We start from the raw sequence: 23589 nt of genomic DNA, 5'->3' as shown, positions 1-23589 counted from the left end.
ACATAGTGAGTTCCAGGTCAGTCTCAACTACATAGTGAGACCCTGTCTCAAAAAAACAACAACAACAAAAACAAGCCACTAAAGACATTTCTTGGTTATGTGACTTATTGTTAAATTAATGAGATAACTGGAAATAGATCCCATCCTTATTAGGGCCTACTCAGTGACATTAATAGAAATTTGTCCATAAACAAGTACTTACCAAAATGGACTTTCCCAATCACATGTTCCAATAATACAAATGATAAAGTTCCGGAGAAATGCTGTACACAGAAACAGAGGCAAAGACAAAGACGTGCCACAATGAGAAGAGCCCACACAGGTAATCAGGGCGAACTGCGGCCACCACTCTGCCCTCAGAGGGAAGCAGACCACGGGGTCCACATGTCAGAGCCTGAACGGTGCAGCCGATTTACCTTAGAATCACATGGCTATCACAGCACCATTTTACATTTGCAAAATATTTGGTTTTTACAACAAAGTACAGAATAGAAATTTACTTTCCTCAGAGAGATGAAAAGAAAGTAAGATGAGGGAGAATTGGGGGTGAGGCGACAAAAAGGCGTGGAGGACAGCACCTCACCTCAAAGTCACCAGCACAGGTCTGGTAAAGTGAAGGCTATTATTTATACTGCATTTGATTAATCATTGTTCCCTCTGTAAGGCGAGTATACCAAAATCAAAGCCGATCCTTTTCTTTTTTATGTGACACTGCAGATCGGACCCAGGTCTTCACAGTGAACCACAGCCCCAGCCTATTCCACTTTTATTTTTTATTTTGAGACAAGGTCTTGCTCAGTTGTCCAGGTTGGCCTCAGACTTGCAATCTTCCTGCCTCAGCCTCCAAAGCTGCTGAGCTGTGGGAAGATAGGCATGTGCCACCGAGTCTGTACTGATTCTTTCCTTACAGCTACGCCGTCCCCACAGAGGCATGAAAGCCGATGAATGTAAGTTATTGAGTGAAAGTTAATTCTACATAAATCTTCAGGTTTCCATCTTCCCTCAGGCCCATTCCAGTCTTGAGTGTCCCAAAAGGAGGCAGATGGAACGTAATGAAAATTCAACTTACAAGTAATTTACTTGACCAGCTACTTAGAATAGCCTTAGTCCTCAATGGTTGTCCAAAATATGAAACCATTATAATCAATTTTGTAAAGTTTCCTCATGTACTTCACACACACATGTGCGCGTGCACACACACACACACACACACACACACACTACTTTATAGATAGCTGAAGGTGGCAACAAAAAAATCTAAGGTTTTGTCAAGTTAGGATGTGCAAATTCTAAAAAAGGTCTCAATAGTCTACAACCTGAGTATGCTTTGAAATTCCCTTATGTGCCCCTCTTAATCTGAGTATCACTTTATTAAGATTTCACAGATTGTTAATGGACTTGGGAGCTTTCACTCTTTAAAACGTGATTTTTCTCTGTGCCATTCCGGTGTAGAAAGCTCTGAAACACACCACATACCCACAGAAGTTGTGAACTTCATGTATGAAATAGTTTTTTTAATCCTAAGGAGTGCAAAGATCTCAAGAATTCTTGTTTTGGGGTGTTCCCTTAAGCTGTATCTAGGGAAGAAAATGAAAAGTTCTAGGAGAACTATTTGTCAGCAAAAATTCTAGAACTTTCAGCTTTTCTAACAATCAAAGCATTTCTCAACTGTTATATGTGGTGCATGAATTTTCCTTGGATTTGTCTTTGTGGGGAAAAAAACGGGCCATGTGCTGAGCAGGGACCCGCACGGAAAGCCACTGTCTGTGAAGTTGCAACAACATTCGTTTTCTTTACAGATGAATCAATAAGACCCTAGCACGAACCAGGGCCCTAGGAACACCGCATTCTCCAAGGTGAACATTTCCTCTTCCCCACTTTTTTTGTGAGTCGCTCAGCACAGTCTCCAAGCCCCTTCCAGTGTAACGGAGAGAGACACCGTGGCTGAGCACGTCCCAGGTTCCACGCATTCCCACACCTGTTTCTCCATCTCTGACTGCTTCTGTATCCTGCTCTTTCTCTTGCACTGTGTGTGTGTGTGTGCATGTGTGTATTTTGTGATTTGTCTTTTTTCATTGTTTATTGGTACATTTGAGGTATACAATATGATCACACTCATCATTAGGAATTTGTACCTGTACATTTCACATCTCGGCTCTTGTCTTTCAGCCAGTTGGATTTTGTGTCTAGTAATCCAGAACCTTGATCAACAGTCTCCATGAAGCAAAGAAACGGGAGCACTGAATTCACAGCCCGGATGCCAAGTAAGAACCGGTGGGGAAATTCTTCCATTTTAAAATGTTCTCTGTCATTTATCACTAAGCTTCCACTTCCAAAACCTTCCTTGGCCAACTGCAAGAAGCTTTTGGTCTCTTTGTCGGGGCACTGAGTGGAAAATAAACCTGGTTTTCCGCCTCACTTTCAGGGTCGTCGGCCAATCACAAAGTTGTGCCCCATACCTCCTCGTGTTGGTGTCAAAGGGAAAGGAGCTGGGTGGGATTTATGAACTGAAGACCAGATTTGCCACACAAAAGACCAGCTGCTTAAAAAACCGGATCACGCTGGACAGCTCTGAGGTTTTAGCAGGTAACTTGATGCTGCTAATTTATTGAACCTGAAATGTCCAGGCATTCAGCTGCTCTCAAAAAATTATGTTTGATCAATTAATGAATTTAAAGCATTCACAAAATTAATGATCAAAAAGTACTGAAAAGGAGAAAGAAATCACTAGATGTTCTTAACCACAACTTTTTCCTGAAAGGTCCAAGAAAATGGATATAAATATGTGACAAAATAAAAAAATTAATGAGAATATCATGAAAAAGTGATTCTAAAGATCAAAAGTATGCACCGGCACTTCATTATCGGAAAGCAAAAAAGAAATCAAAGTATGTGATTACTGATTTTCACATAATTGGTTAAGAAGACATCCAGGAGTACAATATTTGTTTCATTGTCTGTGCAACTGAGTTTTCATAGACTAGTCATATCTAGCTGTCCCTAACACAAGCAGTGCCATGGGAATCCATCCCTTCTCCAGCAGTGACCCGGTTTGTTTGAATTAACTACTTCAAGTAAAGAAAGAAACACTGATAAGAATGATTAACCCACATATACTAATAACATTTGACACTATCATAATTTATATAGGCTTGCATTTATATCACATCATTTAATCTGATCACAACCCTGTAAGTTAGGTAAGTTTCCCCAATTTATAAAAATAGGCACAGTTAATCACAGAGCAATAGTCACAGGAATGATAAACAGCTTCCTGCTCTAAGTTCATACTTCCTCCATCATGGCTGCCCAGGAGTCAGTTTACAGGGAACTTATTACCCATGGCAACAAGAAGACTGCGATATTCTTCCCTTAATTTATATATGCAGCACAAGTGCATTTCTTCGGCGCCTACTACGGTATGTGTCGGGCACAGCTCCAGGAGCTGGAAATGACATTGCTAACAAGGCAAGGCCTCTGCTTTCATTCTAGAGCAGAGGACTGAACAGGGAAATAATGGATGGAGAATTATAATTCTGAGGTAGCAATTAATCCAAAAGCCAAACAGGACATTCTCAGGAGGCCCAGGTCAAATGGGCTACATTACCACAATCCCAGCCAACACCCTGATCCTGGGTGCCGTGCTCACCAAAGGAAGAGGGGACTGCCTGACCTTTTCCATTTTGGATACTGAAAGCATACACATTTGGCCAGCCTTGCTTCCCAAAGGTGGACCACAATCCATGACAAAACTTTTACCATCCACAGCAAAATGAGAACCAGTTTTCACCTCCCAAGCCAGATGAGTGCTAGAGTCTAAATGTGTGCATGGCCCCCAAAATGTACAAGACAAAGCAGGACTCCTCGGTGGGGCAGGGTTAAGAGGTGGTTAGGTCAGGAGGGCCCTGCGCCCCCTGGATGGAGTTGGCACCCTTATAAGGGGCCTGGGGCTGTAGGATGCAGCAAGAAGGCCACAACCTTGAAGCCAAGGGGAGCCCTCAGCACACCTGGTCCTGCAGGTACTGTGATCTCAGGCCCCCCAGCCTCAAACACTGAGTGCCATTTCTGCTGCTAATAAATTACCCAGACTTAGGTATGTTTCCATCCCATCCCAGGTGGGCTGAGAAAATGAGAACCCATGTGATAAATTCTACATAAAACTAAATTATCCAACACCACGAAAAGGACCTGAGTATGCAGGTGCTTGCAGAATACCAAAGGCACTGGGAACCTCAGTTGTGTTGCAATGCACTTGGGAAAGTAGAAACAGTGTTCCCTGTGGCCTAGACATGGCATGGTCAAGGGACCTTCTGCAATCACCTGACTGGAAATGAACATTTCACTGTAAAGTTTAAACTATGCGTCTCTGCTTCCATTCTCTCATTACCCCTTGCTATCTTGGGAGAGCTTCCTGGAGCTTCTGGAACATAATAGTACAAGGTCAACAGCTTAAAACCACACAGATTATCATAAAGGTCTGAGCTCAGAAGTCCAGAAGGGGTTGGTAGCTGTGTTCCTTCTGGAAGCTCCAGCCAAACACCTGTATTCGCACCTTCCCCAGCTTCCAAGGCAGCAGCCCAATTTCATCTCTCCAACCTCAACGTCTGTGCCAAGTGACCTCCCCTGTGTGTCCACCCTCAGACCTTCCACTGATGCTGAGCCTTTGTTCCCTCTTCCGAGAGCCCTTGCAATTCCGTGGAGCCTCCCAGGTAAGCCAGGGTGAACTTCCACCCAGAGGTCCCTAACTCAGATCCACAGGGTCTCTCTCGGCACCTCAGGTAACATCCACACAGGACGCAGGGCCATTATTTTGTTCACCATATTTTCTAAGACCAATGGAAGTGCTCATGGTGAAGGGCCCTTAACTCTAGTGATCTTCCTTGGTGCCTCTGGAAACACGTAACTCGTGCATTGCTCACCACTTACCACGTTCCACTGAACCAGTAAGAGGAGCATCCAATAGACCACATATGTACATGGAGAAGACAGCATGCAGCTCACTCCAGCTCTCACGGAGGCATTCAGGAAAAGTTCCTGACCCCCGAGGACCCATTTTATGCTAGTGCAAAGTGACTACCATCCATCGTCTAATCATCCAAACAACAGAAAGGCTGACTGCATTATTCCCACTCGAACATAAGGAAACGGAGGCCAGCACTGACGGCTAATTTGCTCAAGGTCATACAATTAAATGACAGCAAGATTTGGGGGCCCGGCCTTCTTTTTTCTGCTCCCTGCTTCCAATGCCAGTGTCTCAGCTACACGGCAGCAGCGTGAAGCCTGCGTCACTCTGTAACTCTGAATTTCTTTACGTCACGGCAGGAAGTACTGGTGATCACGTGTTGGTTCTGTACCTTGTTAACTAAGTAAGTCTGCGGGAAGGCCTGCTGAGGAAAGGGACTCTGGAGAACTTGTCTCCAAAAGAGGAGGAGGGCGGGAAGGCAGAGCGGCAGCACCCAGAGGGCACCAAGTCCACCGAGCTCTTACCTGGCCACGGGTCAAGCAAAGAGACTGCAGTTGGCAGCAAAACACTGAATGGGCTCAGTCTGTACAAAATGGCGGCCACAGGGGAGCGGTGGCAGCAATTATCCCGAGTCTCACCAATTACCGCGAGACGTGACCTGCCACCAATCTGCAAAACGGTACCGAACTGGCTCTACAGACCCTAACTGAAGCAGTTCCGTGTTAATGAAAGTGGAGAGTCGTCTTATCAACTGACCGCAGTGCAACCACAATGGACAACGTGGAATATCGCGCTGCAAGCTCTCTTTAAAGCAAATTCCTTTGTGATACATCATATAAATCACCCTCCCCAAAAAGCCACCCTGACTTACAACCCTACCGATAGAATGTGGAAAACCCACTCTACTCACACCCCCCACCCAAGCTTTTTAATCTTCCCCATCATGTTAGGTGCAAATGTATATCATGGTTTGATTTTTGTTTTTTATTATCTGATCCCAATTAACACTATCAATATTTCATTGGCCTTCTGTATTTATTTCTGTAAATTTATTACTTATATTCTTGGTCCATTTTTCTGCTTTCCATCTGTCTGTTATTGACTTGAAAGGGCTTTATAGTCTCAAAAATTAGGCTTTTGTCTATGAGTTGCAAATTTTGCCTCTAGTTCTTCATTTGCTTTCAGCTATTTCCTGTAATGTCTTTAGTCTTTCGCTTACTTTTCAACTTTTTCCTTCTGAGAGCATCCCCTCCAGCCTGATGCTGGCTTATGCCTATATACATGCATTCAGAGGGAGAGCGCAAACTTGGCAGCAGACATTTCCAGGGAGACCAAAAAGTGCCCTAGAGGTCTCAGAAGGGCTGGTGTGGGTGAACAGTGTGAACATTAAAGACATTTTGGTGACAGATGCTGGAACATGGATTTTACTGCCGGCTCTCTTGAATCTCCACTTTGCAGACTGCACTTCACTGGATTTCTGATTTCCATATCATGTAAGACAATTCCCATAATAAATGAATCCATACACAGTGGCAGCTCAGTTCATGAATGCCTCTGCTCACAAACAATTCAGTTCGCCAACAGAAGGTCTCAGCAAAACTGCTTCCTTTCAAGAACTCTGCATCTGGTGATGAATACCACGGCATCCTCCCCAGAAGTGGGAAATGAATAAAGTTTGTGAACTGAGGCACCACTGTGTGTAGCTCCTATACGTCCCATCCGTTCTGTTTCTCTGAAGAGCATGACTTAGGCAAGGACTGCCTCCCCTAACTAAATTACAAGTACCTCAGGCCAGGACCCTCAACTTTTCACTCCCCACCCCTGAAGCACCCAGCACACACTGGAATGTCACTAAAAGTTTCATGAGTGCAGTAACTAACAGACGCACGCCTGAACATCTGCCTGTCAGTGGTCAACCCTCTCAGCTGAAGTCTGGAGGTGAGTTCTCAGACCACACGCAGCGTTCACTGGTATCCATGGCCAGGTGCAGCAGCAAGAATGAGGATATAAAGGTGGACCACGTCTTTTGCTCCGAACCTCGGTTAGATTCTGGGGAACACATTTCTGCCTCAGTAAGCACCTCAAAGAGGACAAAAAAATGCCCTCGCTGAGCTTCCAAGGGTAATTTCAAAGCCCTGCCCGAGATTCAGTAGCATTTGTGAGGAAGTGATGATGGCAGGAAAACATGGACCACAGAGAGTCGTTTCAGGTACTCCACAGCCACGGCCAAGGACTTTGAAATTTTCTAGCCGCTCAGTACATCTTGGGTCATGGGATCCAGAGTGGAATCAAAGTACCGGGCAGGGGAGGGAGCACTGCATCTGAGCTTGTGGATCATAGGCGAATGGTGCAAGATGACACCAAGTATTCTGAAAGTGACACTTACAGGTGCTATTCAGATTTAGGGTTGCAAGTCCACTGACAGGGTTTCTGGGCCTCTGGTCACTACAAACTGACCCTTGACCTCTGAGGGAGGAAACTTGTCTGTCTGTCGCTGGGTTTGTTTCTACATCCAGGGAAGGGAAAGTATGACGGTTGCTAGGAGTTTAGAAAAATGTCTCACTGTTCTTTTTGAGGTTTTTGTTATATGGCTGTAGTTTTCCATTGTACACCAGCCCCTTTAAATCTATAGCGATCCCCTTGCAGCCAGGGATATGCGTGTATTTCAAGACCCCAGTGGCACCAAATAACATTATTACCATGGTGCTCTGGGCTGGTGCTGATGAGAGTGAGGGGCCTTCGAATAACAGCCCTGCAGCATGAAGCAGACAATCTGCCTGCGACAGCTACTGGGTGACCTCTGAGTATGGGACCTGGCGAGGCCCTGGGAAACATGATGGTGATACAGCAGGACAGCTCGTGCCCAGGATGTCACTCTGAGCAAGTCCCCTCACTGAGTGGTTGTTTAGTTGTAGGGTTTCCATCTGGTACTTTCTGACTGCAGGGCGTGAGCCCATGGGGACATCCCTGTGCACCCTGTAAACATGTAACACTCCTGACCAGAGTGTCTCTCGGGAAGTGATTACCACATAACACCGCTACACGCAATGGCAGGAATACTGCAAACACGAAGCTGAGAGGCCAAGGGAGTAGCTCTGGGCAGTGAGAAGAGTCCGAGGCCCTCAAAAGTGATCAGATCTCCACCCCCAGGCTGCTGAATTCAGACAAATCCTGATGCAAATTCTTGGGAGAAAAAGATTTTTGCTCATTCTATTCAGCCTCCCTACTATATACTGTATTATAAGCAACAACAACAACTCAAGTCTGACAGGAAAGTGATTCAATCCAAGTTTGAAATCCTGGGGACAAAGCATGACTAATGGCAGGCAGTGAACCTCTAATTTCCAAATCAGATGCCAGTTTGTCTATTAACAAGCTCCTATAAAGCCTTTTTTAAAAACCTCATACTGTGTAAAAAGACATAAAGCCTTATCCTTGAGATACATATCAAGGACAAATATATACCTAATGGAATATTATTCAGCTATAAAAAGAAGGAAATGTCATTTGCAGAAAATAGATGACTCTAAAGATCATCAGGTTGAGTGAAATAAGCCAGACTCAGAAAGCAAATATACACATTATCCCTGATGTATGGAATGTAACGAAGATGACATGAAAGTAGAAAGGAAAGGACATAGAAGAGTCTAGCAGGATGATATGATCAAAATACATTATGAACACTGAACCCCTCACCTTGTGAGACTAGGGAAGAGGGAGGGGAAAGAGGTGGGCATAGGGGAATGATAAAGTTGTTATGCGCATGTACAAATCTGCCAAAATGAAACCCATTCATCTGCATGAACAATGTACACTAATAAAACAATGTTAGGAATAAAACCAGAGTAATATTGCTTTGAACCCAATAGATTTTCAATTACTCTATCTCCAGCAACTAGAATAGCCCATTGAACATAGTAAGCACATGATAATTTTTTAATGAAATGAATCCAGAACCACAGGATCAGGTGGTACCTCAGCAGACTGTGCATGCACGTGGAGTTACAAGAAATGACCAAACACCACAATGAGTCGTCACTACAGACCCAACATCAGCGTGGTGAACAGTGAGAGGACGGGGAACACCAAGTGGTGGTGAATATATACAAGAGAAGGACCCGTCGTACACTGGGGAAGGAACATGAATTAGCCTAGCTGCTTTGGAAAACTTACCAATATATACTGAAGGTACACATAATCCACATTGTGCCCTAGCAATTCTACCCTTAGATGTAAATGTTCCATAGGAGTCAGTAAATGCATCCACCAAAAGACATGCATCAGAACACACTGTTATTCATCATTAAAACTAATTGGAAAGAACCCAGACAGTCAGTAGGAGGGGGACAAAGGAATGGTGGTACAGGGTGGCTGGGTGTACAACAGCGGCTACACAGCAATCTGGAATAAGAAATAGAGACCCTCAGCAACACGATAAACCTCACAGAGATTATTGTGCACAGAAGAAACTAGACATGAATAAGCTATACTATTCTGTATGCATACACACACACACACACACACACACACACACACACTATACTATTCTATTTTTATGGAATTCAAGAATGGATAAAACTAACCAATAATGACAAGAAGTCAGAATAGAGTTCTTAAGAAAATGAAAGAAGAAAGTCTCCAGGATGGGTGGTAGCTATCAGAGTATATCTTTGTTATCACATCGAGCTACACACTTACAAAATGCACTTTCCTGTGTGCAGGTTAGAATTCAATTTTAAAAGAGAGGGAAAACAATTTAAATAAAAAATTTAAATTATGCTGATGTAGAATATATAATATTTAGCAATGAATAAAGTATTCCCCAAACCCATATGTCTTCATTGTGTTGATGTAATTGGTAAGCTGATAATTTGTTTATTGGCTTTTTCTTTTGGTTGCAATAACTTCTATTAAAATCAGACTCCTTAGATTTATCCTGGTAGTTCATAATGATTACTATTGATTGGATATCTTTACAAATAGTAAGTAAAGGGAAAGAATTAAGAATCTATGTCCCTTTACCGCTGGATAACCAAACTACTAGGGGAAGGGAAGTATCAGTATGAGAAAGTTCATGAGTATTAAATAACAAGTTACTGGATTCATCTATAAAATAGTAAATAAAAGGTCAGGCAATGAGCATTAATAGATGTTACCATCACAAGGACAAAGACTTCTGACTGATGTGCAAGGACACTGCCACTCACAATCTTGACAAAGCTAGAGCCCAACTCAGTCTCTGCATGCAGAAGCAGCCTACATTTACAGGAAACACAGAGACAGAGGCAGGCTGAGGTAAACCCTGACAACAATTAGTAAAATCCAGACTGGGAACTCTATAGATCGAATGAACAGGAGTGTTCGGTACCTAAATTAAAAGGAGGGAAAGGGAGGGGGAGCACGTGGATCAACACAGCTTTGGAAGAGTGATGAGAAAACATTACTCACTGAGTCATGCCTTGAACGTGCGTGTGCTGTGCTCCTATCATGTGCACTGAGTCAAGTATGGGAGAGACACAAAGATAAATCCAGAAGTGTCCTTTTTCTGTGTGGGACAAAAATGTCACCATGTTTATTACTCTGCTCTGTGACTCGGCGTTTTTGGTCAGTGTTGTGTTATGAGCCTCTCCGCACTGATACAACAGCACATTCCATGGCTGCACAGTTCTATGATCCATGATCTACACGTACACGCATAGCATCTAGACAGGTACCCAGTCTTCCCTCTGCGATGGCTACTTTAGTCCATACTTAGAACAAATAGTGCTGCAGTGGGCATTGTTGCACCTAACAACTATTCTCTTTCTTATCATGTTTGCAGAATAAAGCCCTAAATGTGCACCAGCTATATCAGAAGCAGAAGTTAGAGCCAGCTGTTTCCTACGAAATTTCCTGAGGGAGGAAGTGTGGTAGAAATCAGGCTGAGGCCAAGTGCAGACTTCAGCAGAGCAGATGGGATGGGGTGGTGGCTATAGTCCTGGGTCTTCTATTAATCCCTGAGGAATGCCTGGCACTAATTTTACTTCGATATGTCTTATCTGGACATTGATCAAGAGTGAGTAAATTGTCTCTAGTACCCTTTAAAAACTAAAATTCTAGTGGCACACACCTGTAATTCCAGCACTTTGGGAGGCTGAGGCAGGAGGGTTGCAAGCATGAGCCCCATCTGGGCAACTTAGCAAGATTTTGTCTCAAAATAGAAAGGGCTAAGGCCCTGAGTTCATTTCTCAGTCCTACCATTAAAAAAACTAAAACTCGGGTATTGTAGGGGCCAACATTTTCTTCAGGACTTCGAATCTCTGTTCCCGCTAGAACTTCCTTTTCCCACGCGGGAACGTCCATCCTGGGGACTCAGCGCAGTCCTTCGGTGGCTGCAGCGCCACGGAGACAGATGAATAATTTGACGCCCTAAGTGGGGTTCTCCTCTCCTACCCCTCCCTCACCCTTTGAGCTGTGAAGTGGAGGCTACTCCTGCCCACATCAGCATCAGCACACAGTCCCACCTCCATGACACTCTCCCCGTGCTCATACCCTGTGGGTTTCACTCGGTCCGCTTGTGTGCTGGGTCTCTACTGGGCCCTTGGTTCCATAAATGCTAGCACTAATTATGTCTCTGCTTTTTACTTTCCAAGTCCCCGGCCCGAATACTACCGCTTGTTAGATCAGTGTCCCTAACAATCAGCACGGACTGAGAACCGAGGGGAGACTCCCACAACGTCAAAGCTTCAGGTCTGAATATTTCGCACACATGAAATTGTTCCTTCACGATCTTAAGGCCCAGGCCCCATCATGATTCCTGGGTCTGCCTTTCTGTTCCTTCTGTCACGTCTTCCATCGTATTTCCTGTCACTGTTGGAAGGGATTTCTTTGTTCCTTTATCCCTCCACCCTCTCATCCTACAACCACCAGTAATGAGGCGCAAAGGGGAAATGCCTCTTCTCTATACCCACACACTTCCGCACCAAACACGCAGGGTCCCCCGCCAGCCAATGCTCCCTGGACACCAACTGGGGTCCTAAAGGTAAACTCATTCCTGACTCTGACTGCCTGGACCGTTGCAGACCCCACGTTACACTCCTGTCCTACAGGACAGTGCTCCTCAGCTCAGATGCCAGGCACAAGCAGGGGTCCCCAGACTACCCACACTCCTATCCAACGTCCAACAGACCCAGCTTTCACATGAGCAGCCTCCTCAGGGTCTGTCGTCTGTGATCATGGTTCACAGAACTTGAGGAAGGACCCTACTGGCTGTTACTGGTCTACTCGAAAGGCTCAAGCTCAGAGACCGCCAAATGGGAGCCATGCATAGAGTGGGGTGTGTGACAGGGCTCCCCAGGTGCCCTCCCACTGGCTAGCTGGATATAAATGAGCCCGGATGCTCTGAACTCGCTGTCTGGGGCTTTACAGAGGCTCCATTCTGTACACATGACTGATTAAACCTGTGTTCGCCCATGACTAAGTCAGTCTCGCCCTTGTCCTCCCCAGGTCTGAACGCCCCACCCTCTCCTCACGCCTCAGGCTCTCTGAGGACCCCACCTCAGCCCCGACCAGGAGCCCGAGCCACCCATCCTCTCCTGAGCAATCAAAAGGAAGTCTCGGTCTGAAACTCCTGGGTTCACCATCCTGGGACTCGGGCCACATATTGTACCGAAAAGTTTTCCTGTTGCCTCAGCACCGAGGAAACTGTAAGGGTTTTGGAAGCTTTATGTCAGGAACTGGGGCAGAGACCAAATACACTTATTACATCACAGACATAATAAAAGAAACTGGCTTATTCAGAAAGTATGTCTCAAAGTGTTTCAAAAAGATTGACCTGTTGTGAGATGATTTTCCAAAATGCACTGGTTTAAACTGTGATCACATTTCCTTATGATCACAGCTATTAAATCTTTTAAAGAAAAGATCCTGGGGGAGCTCGTTGTTCCATTATGTAACTGAGTATTCTAATCTCTCATTTCTTTTCTGCTAATGCTGAAAATGCTTAATAAATATCGTAACACTGATAATAACTATGATCACACAGAAATTGTAATAGCTTCTATGCTCTCCACTTTACTAATTATTTTACTTAATCCTAAAATAATCACACAAAGTAAGCACTTTTACTCCCTACTTTTTAGAAATCTGCTCTCAGACATTAAGTGAAATATTTAAAGGTCTCATAGGCTGTAAGATTTGAAGCCAAATTCAGACCTAGATTTTCAGATTTAAATTTCCATCCTCTCAGTCAGCACTTAACCTGGACCCTTCTTAGAGTTGTGCCTGCCATCTGCCACCGCCAATAGGTGACACACAGCTCATGCTTAACATTTTGTGTCCCCAACCTTATGGTATAATCATGTTTGATTCATGTCATCCTAAATTTATGCTCCTCTCACCTGAAGGAGAATCTCCTCAACTAACCTCATAGTCAGTGCCTTTGTTGGGTGATCTAACAATCAGAAAGCTCTCCGCCTCAGTGGTTCAACACACTAGGAATTCACACCTCGCTGGCCTTAGGTGCCATCCAGGTGCCTGATGAAAGCCCTCTCCACTGTGATGCTGAGGCCGGGACCCTTCCTTCCACGCTGTGGCTCTGCCTTCTTCAGCCCAAGGCTCTCAAGGGCTGCCGGAGCATCTCAGGTCCACAGGAAGGCACTCTTGCTCCCGAGCACTTCGGAGCAGAAGTATCACTCACAACTCGCACCCACGCTGCATGGATGGGGATCGGTCCTTGGGCGCAGAGAGAAATGGAGCCAGAAATGCAGTCCCAGCACAACTTCAAGCCACGGAAGGTGGCACGCGCCTTTGGTGTCACTTTGCCATTTCTGGGACGTCGCGACTCTGAGGCCGTGATGATGCAGAGGGAAGAGTTGGAGCTCAGCGCTGGTCTCGCACTCACCGGTGAAGCAACCTCAGGGCCTTGCTCAAGGATGCCGAGCACTCTGACGTGGAAAAGGCACGCTTCCCTGCTGTCACAGGGACGGATGTGACACGTGTGCAGCTACTCCAGAAAGCACACGGCTGTGATCGTCTTCGTCAGACGTTAGCACGGCCTGAGGGACACGGAGAGCCAGGCCACTCTTCCCCACGTGACAAACTACTTGACCATTGCATACAAGATTTCGCGGGGTTCATCGTGAAGCTCCAGCCGGTGCTTACTTCCGTGCACTGTAACACTCCCTGCGGTGGAACCGGAACTTGTCTCAAGGCCAGTTTTTGGTTAACAAGTGATTCATTTGCAATTAGTATTACAGAACAACAAAACGATTTTCCATTCTAAAAGAGTTCTTTTTTCAAATGTTTAATAATATTGAGAAAATTGCAGCAGACAACATCAGAGTATAATTATTTGGGGGACACACGGAAATGACGGGGGCTGTAGTTCTGCTTCTGAGCTGTTACCAGCCGGTCCCTGCTTCACTGTGCCTGCCCGTTCCCAGGTCAAGCTCTCGGTCCGCTCCTGCCAGCCCGCTGTACTCTGAAACTCATGCCTTTCCTGTGGTTTTCAGCAGTGACCCTTTCAGCCAACACTGAAGCGGCTAAACCTCCTGCAGCAGGGAATTTTGGTGTCTGGGTCTCCAGAGCTACTTTCCTTCGAGGACCACTACTCGTGTGCAGAAGTGGGTGCTGTTGCTTAAGTGGGGTTTGTTGTTGTTGCTTTGATTTGGGTTTTCTGAGATCGAGTCTTACTGTTTGCCCAGGCTGGTCTCAGATTCCTGGGATCAGGCAATCCTCACATCTGATCAGCCCAAAAGCTGGGACCACAAGCACACACCAACAAGCACAGCTGTCAGAAATGCCTCTAACTTAGAGCTTATTATGCTTCGGGGTGCTCCCGAAGCTAACATCTGAATAAGGGAACTGTTACAAATTTTCTACAGAAGACCTAAGTGAAAAAAATCAAAATAACATTACTGGCAGGAAAATGAATAAAATGAGTCTATTGACAACATGCAGTAAAAACTGGTTGGTTGAATTTTTCTTCAGAGGAAGTTATTTGGGCTTAGTGAAGACACAGGTGAAAATAAATAGCTGGTTTCAGAGAAATTATTGAACGAAGACACCACCATCTGACTTTAACTACTTCTTCTTTCACCGGTGACTCACATTGACTGAGCATCCACCCTCTGGGAAGCCTAAGGCCGGACAGAAAGCTCTTACTCGGTGAGATCCGCGCTTGCTGGAAAAGGCTTCTGGGCACCAACTATCACAAACATCCAGAAGCAACTCGCTTGAGCCACACTGCTCGGAGAAGATGGAAAAGCCGGGCGCAGGTCTCCAAGCTCACAATTTACCATCTAAGGACATTCAGCGAAGAGCAACAAAAGTTAAGAATCCAGGCCCAAAACAGTGAGGCCCAAGCTCTTGAAATTTTCCTCCAAAGTTGGAAGAAGACTGCCCTCTCAGCATGCCTGGAACTTAAAAGAAACCTAAGGCAGGGCATGGAGACTGTCACATGGCAGAGACTAATTGTTCCGATTACAGTCTAACAAGCTGGCTTCCCTGCTGCTCCGAGAACGTCTCTGACTTTTGATCCTGACATCTGTGTCTTACAAGAATTTCACTCTGCTCTGACATTCCTTCTGATGTTGATCCAGGAATTAATGGATTGTGAAAAAGCTGGCAGGATATCATTTAAAAAATAGAATTCCTAGTGTACAAGAGATGAAAAGGTATCAGAATTCACATACTTGGTGTCTTTGATACCAACAGGATTCTCAGGTTTGGCCGTTTGGGTTTTTCTAATGCTGATCCAAAATAGGACAGAAAATAGAATTCAGCTAAAAAGTTCTCATGACAAAATAAAAGTTATTTCAATGTTCTTTCATAATGTAAAAAGGTTATGTTTCTGAGAAACACTAAAATTCTGTAGGAGATCATTTGGTCAGATAAGTATTTTTAATATATATTCAGTTGATCACCCTTTATAAGAAATCTAGTATTTTTATGCGATGGAAAATTTTGCTTAAGAAATCGAAGAGGTTAATGACTTGACACTTTCCTGGGAACATGTACACCATCTCTCTGGCCATTTATAATACGTCTGGTGACAGGGCCATAGGAAATGGTTGACCTAGAGGGGCATTTTCTTTAATTAAGGAATCTGCAATTTTTAATTCAAAAAAGTTTAAATTAAAACTGTCTAAAGATAGGTTTTAAATTAAGAAATTCTCTTCAGGATTGAAATTTTACACATCAGAAGATACCGCCTTGCATTTCATGGCTGTGGATAATTACTAGATGCCAGTGGATAACTTAAACATAGCTTAGATTCATTGACATTAATGTGTGACAAGCATTACAGAACATATTTAGTAATTTTAAAAGAAAAAGTAAGAGGATTTTTGAAAATACAGGAAAAACTGCCATGGTGGCAACAATAAAAATTTTTGAGTTAGGAAAAAAAAATTTCCTTTATTTCATTATGATCCAGATACTCAACAAGTTACATTTGCTAGATAAAGTTGACCCTAACAAGCCAACTTGTTAGATCTACAATTAATGTAAAAATTAATAGGGTTACCTATGTGTTCTGTATTCAAGCAACTATCTAATTTTCACATTAAAAGGAACATCTTTGTCTTTTAAAAGTCACAAGTGTCTATGGCTTTGTTTAGATAGATTGCTTTGGTAATTTTTGTAGTTCCTCTGTTACACCAAAAAATAAGGCAGGCTGGGCATGGTGGTGCCCGCCTGTAATCCCAGCACTTGGGAAGCTGAGGCAGGAGGATCACTACAGGTTTGAGGCAGCTTGGATTACACAGTCAGTTCCAGGACAGTCTGAACTACATAGTGAGACCCTGTCTCAAAAAACAAACAAAAAAATAAGGCAGCAAGTTATTAAAATAAATAAAAGTGACAGCATGCTCTCATTTGCTGCTGATAACCAGGCTGTATTGGTTCATTGTTGTTACAATCTTATAATAATATTTAATTATTTAAAATTTTGTATATTACCTTTTTATGGCTTTCCAATTTCCCCAGCACTGTAGAAATACACACTCACCAACAAGATGAGCATCACTGGTGCGTAAGAAAGAAAGCTGTTCTCACCCCAAACCACCCTGCAGTGGGTCTTCCTGCCCTCCCCTCTCAGAGCTTTGACTCTCCACAAATACTGCGTGGCTGTCATCTGCCCAGTCCAACTGCTCTTCTTCAGGGCAGGACCAGACCCTCATGTTTATTATTACAGCCCTAGTTTAAAGGTGCAGGCTCAGCACCCAGTAAATAAGCGGATGAGTGTGACTTACAGGGTTATTCCTTATTTCAATGATTTCTTTGCACCTGTCTCTTAATATATGCTGCCTTACTTACCTCTTCGGTGAGAGAAGGTTGTAAAGTATCTGATCTATTTAATATCATTAAATTAAAATTAATGTCATCACAATTAAATGACGTATCACCATTATTACTAAATATAAGCCAGCTACATACTTTGTCTACGTGGCCATTCTATAAAAGTTGAGTCTCTGTCATATTCATTCTCCAACACAACTGAAATATTTTTTAAGGGTCTCGAGGCTGGGATGTGGCTCACAGGTAAGCACAAGGCCCCGGGTTCACTCTCTGGCACTTAAAAAAAAAAGGATTGAGTTACACACAGAGATACCAAGCCTAGAAACGTGATACGTGGGTCAGGAAGAAGGTGTCCTAACATCCATAAATTAGCACCTGCATCGGGAGAGCTTCTCAAAGTCGCTTGACGCGTGTCACTTTCACCAGTACCCTTTGTTCCCACCTCTCGCTCCTAAAATAGACCCTAAGTAAAAATAGAATGAAAAGTAGTGCACAAGCTACAAGACAAGGAAAGGCCAGCTCAAGCGTTCAGTCCTCACGGCCGACAACCTAAAGCCGAGACTGCGAAAGCCACAAAAGGAAGAGGACGGCAGTGGAGGAAAACAAGGCAGCTGGGAGGAAAGGAACGCGAACGGCGAACTCGAACGGCGAACTCGAACGGCGAACGCGGGGACAAGTCAGACGAGCCATGCATGGCACAGTCCCCAAGGCTGTGGCTCGCTGTCACTCACGGGTGTCAGAGCGGGCACGGCCTCTTCCAAATGTCTCTCGGGGCTGTTGGGCTTTTTCCCTGTGTGTCCTAAAAGTAACAAATGCACTGGCTTTTAAATACTCGCTTCTGGATTTCCAGTCTGCTTCAGCTGGGTCTAAGAGGACAGGCCGTGTCCGCTCTTCCTGTTCAAGGCGTCACCTCGCAGGTCCAAGGCCTCCCAAGCGGCCTGACCCTCAGGCTCGCATCAAAGGTGTAAAACCCGAATCTATCCGGGCCTTAGATGAAGTCCTCTCCGTCTGGGGCTCTGGGTGTCTAAGGGTCTCGGGGATAGAGCTTAGGGGGTTTGGATCCCAGGTGGGTAAAAGATGTTGTCTCTATTTACTGTAACTTTGGGAACTTTAACAATTCCTCCACTATAAAAGTGGGAAAAGACTAAAGTTGGCTTAACGATGCCTCCTAGGTCTCTGTTCTGCTTATCTCAACACTGGTAAGTGATTGTATTTCTGTAAAACTTGAGAGTTGTCGCCTCTCTGCATCTTTGCCTGCAACTTTAGATTGTCTATTCTCAACTGTGAGGTAAAAAGGGGTGGGAAGTGGGGTTCACTGTTACTAACCCTCTGGGAGAAAAGCCCCATCTTACAGAGGCTCCGCAATCCCTTCTCCTGTACCCACTTCAGGCAGGTTTGGGGGCTCAGCCTCCTGGAGCGCTGCCCTCAGCATCACCGTGGGTGACAATCCCTGTGCGGGGCTGCTGGAGGCTGCCCAGCAAAAGCTCCAAGGCCTGCGGCCGCACAGCCCAAGCCCAGACCTCGCTTGTCATTACTAAACTAACACTAAAAAAAGGATATTACTCCATATGAAAAGGTCAATTCTGATTATAAAATGCACAAGATATAAAACCAAGGCAGCAGAAGTCTGTCCATGTGTCCTCTTTCTTGAATTCTTTTTGCCCAACTGGAAACTGCACCACATCAGGCCCTGGTGGTGTTGGGGTCCCACAGCCGAATGGGGTAACCAGGGAAGAAACTGCTCGCCTCCCTACCTCTGCCTGGCCCGGTTCCTCGCTCCACCCTTCCCGCCATGACAGTGGACGGACCGTCTCATGTTCTCCTGAAATCGTACAGTTGGTCTTTCCCAACATCAGCTTGTCCTCTGTCATCTGGCTGTCACCACACAGCAGACGGGGGGCCTTGGTGTGACGATGCCCTGCAAAACCCTCCCTACTCTCGGCCTGGCCCAGCTCTGTCCTGCGAATCTCCGCACTCTGAAAACCTTGTCCAGGCTTCCTTACTGCTTTCTCACACCTGCCTCCACTCTCTCAGATGGAGTTTGCACCCCAGGACACCACGCCAGGGTCATTAGAGGCCAACATGCCCCGAGGCCCACAGTGATTGTCCCAGTCTTCCTGCAAGGGAGGTGCATTTTCCTCAACATTTTCTTCCCTGAGCTCTGTGAATTCCCCCTCTGCCTCTCAGCTTTCTTGCTCCGTTCCCTTACCAGGATGCTAGACTTCGGAGAATCTCAAATTCTGTCACCCGCCCTTTTTCTGTCTGTCCCCTCCCACTTGGTGAGCACAGCCATGTTTTAAAAGCCTTCTCGGTATTAACAAGGATCAAAACTGGGTCTCAAATCTCTGCTCTCTCCCCAACTGCCTATTCTACACTCTCGCCTGACGTCTACCGTCACAGCCCTTCTCGCACTCTGTGCTTCTCCGTTGCAGTGAATGTGGCCGTATTTGGGGCTCAAACCAAAGAATGGGGACACATCTTCTATTCCTGTCTTTCCTCCATCCCCCCAAATTCAATCCAGCAGTACATTTTCCCCAAAATATGTCTTGGACCTTACTGTTTATCAACATTTCCACAACACAGTCCACGCAAACCAACTTCTGCCTGGACACCTCCACAGCTGACAGTAATGTGCCTGCCCCCTCTTACTCCCACCTTTCCTATGGCTGAAAAACTCGCTGCATCTCACCACCAGTGGTTCACACTTCCCACGAGGTACTACACTTCTACGTGTGGCCCAAAGCAAGTCCTAAAGAGATTGACCGCATGACTAATAGTAGGATTCACTGAGTTCCTGCCGTGGATCTCAGAATGGGCCGTGCACTGTTTCTGAGTTTTTCATATATTAAATCGTTAATACTCACAGAACCTTGTCGCTATCTCCATTCGATCAATAAGCCCTACAGCACAGAGGGTTTCTTATTCAGAGTCCCACGGTAAGAGGCAGAGCAGGGACTGGAAAGTTCACTTCTAGATCCTCCTGCCTCTGGGATTCACCAACACACAGACCTCTCCCCTTCTCTGGAATCCATCCCTCAGCCCAGAGCAGGTGAGTTGTGGATGGCTCAGGAAACCAATGTTCCAAGGCTCATTTGCTTCTGGTCCACAAGCTATTTCAGAAGATGTTTACGGCCTCACAAGTGCAAAGTCCCAAGATAGATACCCAGTACAAAAAAAAAAAAAAGATATTTATGACTTCGACTTTAGACAAAGAAGTGGTTCTCATCTACAGATACTCTCCCTCCTGGACTCCTGGAGCGCATCTGAGAGGCCTCTTTTATTTATTTTATTTATTTATTTTTTTGTACTAGGTTTTGAACTTGGGTCCTTGCACTTGCAAGGCAGGCGGCAGAACCACTGAGCTAAATCCCCGGCCCCCGAGAGTCCTCTTCATCATCAGCCTGAGTCTGGGGCCAGAGCTGACCTTCCCCACAGGCTCAGGCTTCTGTGTCCCTAACAGCAGCCACCACCCATGAATGTGCAATAGTAATTCCCGAGGTAGAGAACATACCATGGCCGGGTTCGCTCACCTGTTCATCCACACCGTCCACACCTGTCGGGAACGGATGCTCATATATATACACAATGACACCTTTACACCAGCGTCTGCTCTTCATGTCCTGCCACTGGGACTGGTTTAGTGCTTCCCTGGTCCCCGCCACACAGTGAAATTCACCAAACAGGCTTCCTTCACCAAGAAAACATGTGTTAGTTGCTTAGGGATGTGCCCAGGTACTTTGTCCTTTAAAAAGAAGAAACCCAAAGGGAATCAGCACTTTCAAAGTTTTTAAAGCTTCCTGCAAACAAAACGTCAATAATGTTGTATTTTCTGTCACAGGAATTCATAACGGGCACTCTACAGATAGTCACAGGTTCTCCCCAAAGTATGAACTTTCATACTCTTGGTATAAGTACAAAAATAAATTCCATATGAATTAAAATTAAATTGACAAACATACTAAGGGAAATTTGCTTATACTCTTAGATGAGTGTGTGAATACATTATGTGTAAATTGTTAGCATAACTTAAAAAAAGCAATTTTTCAAACGTGACAGATTTAACTTTTTATGTCAAAGGACATACTTTAAAAGACAAATGACAAACTTAAGAAGCCCATTACCTTTCGGTATGACAGGTACCCTGAACACACTCAGCCCACAAAGAATATTTATAACTCACCACTGGGAAGATGAGCAGCACTGCCCGACCACAAGTGCGGATGGCTGAATCATGAGAGAGACACAAGTCACCAGGAAACAGGTAGAAAGGTGCACACAACTTCACTGACAATCCATCAGTGGGCCTTTACTGGTCTAATCGTTCACCTGTCAGGTTGACACAGCAAATAAAGGTGAGGCTGTGGCTGTCGGTACATCCGGGGACACTTGCACACAATCTGTCCAGCAGTTCCTGTCCCAGGAGCTCCTGCTCACAGGCAGCAGCGGAAGTGTGCACAGGACCTGAAGCACAGCACAGCGCTGCTCCTGGTAGCAGACCAGAAGTGATCTGGGTGTCTGTCGGTGGCCACATAAATACGCACAGCTGTGACGCTGGACATCGTCGGCAGGTACTGTGTGGACGCCTCTGCCCTCCCACGAGGAAGTCCGTCTCTTTCCTCCTCTTATCAGATGCTGGGACCCAGACTTCTCCCTGGTTCACATCCCCTCCACGGAAAGCCCAGGCTCCTCCCTCCCTCCCCACACCCTCTCCTTCCTCCCCGAACCTCAGTGGTTGTCCTTCTCTTCCTCCAAAGGTCATTCATGTGCTGTTCTTCAGAGAAGAAATATAGTTATATCGTTGTTTTATATACACTGGGGATGGAACCCAGAGCCTTCACACTGAGCTACATCCCCTGCCCTTTTTATTAGTTTTATTTTGAGACAGAATCTTGCTAAGTTGCACAGGTGGGATTCAAACTTGTGGTCTTCCTGCCTCAGCCTTCTAAAGTGCTGGGATTACGAGCACGTGCCACTGTGTCTGGCTATGAATAAAGCTCCTCGCTCACTCCACCTCAGGTGTTGGACATGTTAGCCTCACATCAAATCTTCCCAAATGCAGCCAGATCAATAATAAAGTGAGTGCCAGGTTTTAATTCCCGCCTGGCTCCAGAGTCTATTTATCAACTGACTAAAAGCTAAAGGAGAATGCCCTTCCCGTCCAAAGCCTAATCAGTGAATCACCCGTAGCTATTAGAAGTGGTCCCCTCTAGGCACCAATATGGGACACAGGGCTGCGATGCAAGAATGACAAGACACAGAACATTACTTGTAAAAAGAAAAGGCACACTTTACGGATGCACTGCCCACATGTGCGTGGTGGTATTAACAGCCATTATCTCTAGGGAATGGTTTTGATGAGGCAGATTTCCTTTCCACATGGCAAAATTGTCTGTAGTTTTACAGATCATTTATTTATTCACCTATGGCTCAACCCCCACATTAAGGAAAAAAAACAGATGGAGAACCTTAACTTACTGTGGAAAAATAAAGTTGTTCATGCCCAAGTAGCTGGGTTCTCCCCCAGCACTACCAGAGAAATGAAGGTCCCCTGCGCACAGGGTGGCCAGTGACAAACAGCTCCACGCCACAGTGAGAAACGTGAGCACTGCAGTCCCCCGGGGTACCCCAAATCCAGGTTCTGCACACGGATTTACTGCAGCGAAAATCCTGCAACGATGTTTAATACTTTCACTGTAAGACACTTCGTGATGAAGCATAAGAACATGAACAACAAAAAGACTGGATTCCAGAACATGTGATGTGAAAGTAGGCATCAGTGTGTGAAATGCCGGGTTCAATGTGTAAGTGACTTTTTAAGAGTCACATGCATTCAGCTGCTGGGGGTGGCCAGGTGGAATTAGCAGGGACTGTGGGCAAGATGCGAACTCGGGAGGAAGACAGGGGACAGGAGGCGGCTCTTGACCACACTCCGTGGGCACCCAGTGGGCCAGAGAGAGCACCGGCCCCTCCCTCCCCAGACTTCATGAGGGAGAGCAGCTGGAAACAGGACTGGGGTCTGATTTAATATCATTTGAGATGACGATGATGCCTCAACTGGTTCTTTGGAAATCAAGGTTACAAATAAAAACAGCAGAAATGTGTCCTTTTCTTATTGCAGATGACTAACATAAGCTGTCTTGTGAGACGAAAAAGATTATTTGTTTACAGTGCAGCTAAATGTAAAGATATGGTACTTTGGGGTCATCTGTGCTTCTCATCTTTAATAATTTCACTAAGATAAGAAATAATCAGGCCGGGGATTTAGCTCAGTGATTCTGTCACCTGCCTTAAAAGCACAAGGTCCTCAGTTTGATCCCTGGAACCAAAAAAAAAAAAAAAAAAAAAAA

At 45.2% G+C, this 23589-nt stretch overlaps 1 long non-coding RNA gene across 2 annotated transcripts; it reads left to right on the top strand.

The window, feature by feature from the left end:
• The first annotated feature begins 1652 nt into the window (after window positions 1–1652).
• LOC104873629 lies at window positions 1653–12710 on the top strand. 2 transcript variants are annotated; one of them, XR_783527.1, is made up of 6 exons: window positions 1653–1856; window positions 2170–2264; window positions 2426–2586; window positions 4562–4709; window positions 11596–11692; window positions 12449–12710. It is a non-coding gene; the product is annotated as an uncharacterized LOC104873629 (long non-coding RNA). The 2 variants fall into 2 exon arrangements; XR_783528.1 differs by lacking the exon at window positions 11596–11692.
• The last annotated feature ends 10879 nt before the right edge of the window (window positions 12711–23589 follow it).

This window comes from Fukomys damarensis, unplaced genomic scaffold (genome assembly GCF_012274545.1).
Source record: "Fukomys damarensis isolate Sample0158 unplaced genomic scaffold, DMR_v1.0_HiC HiC_scaffold_16, whole genome shotgun sequence".
Lineage (NCBI taxonomy): Eukaryota > Metazoa > Chordata > Mammalia > Rodentia > Bathyergidae > Fukomys > Fukomys damarensis.
This window is presented reverse-complemented; position numbering and strand designations above follow the sequence as displayed.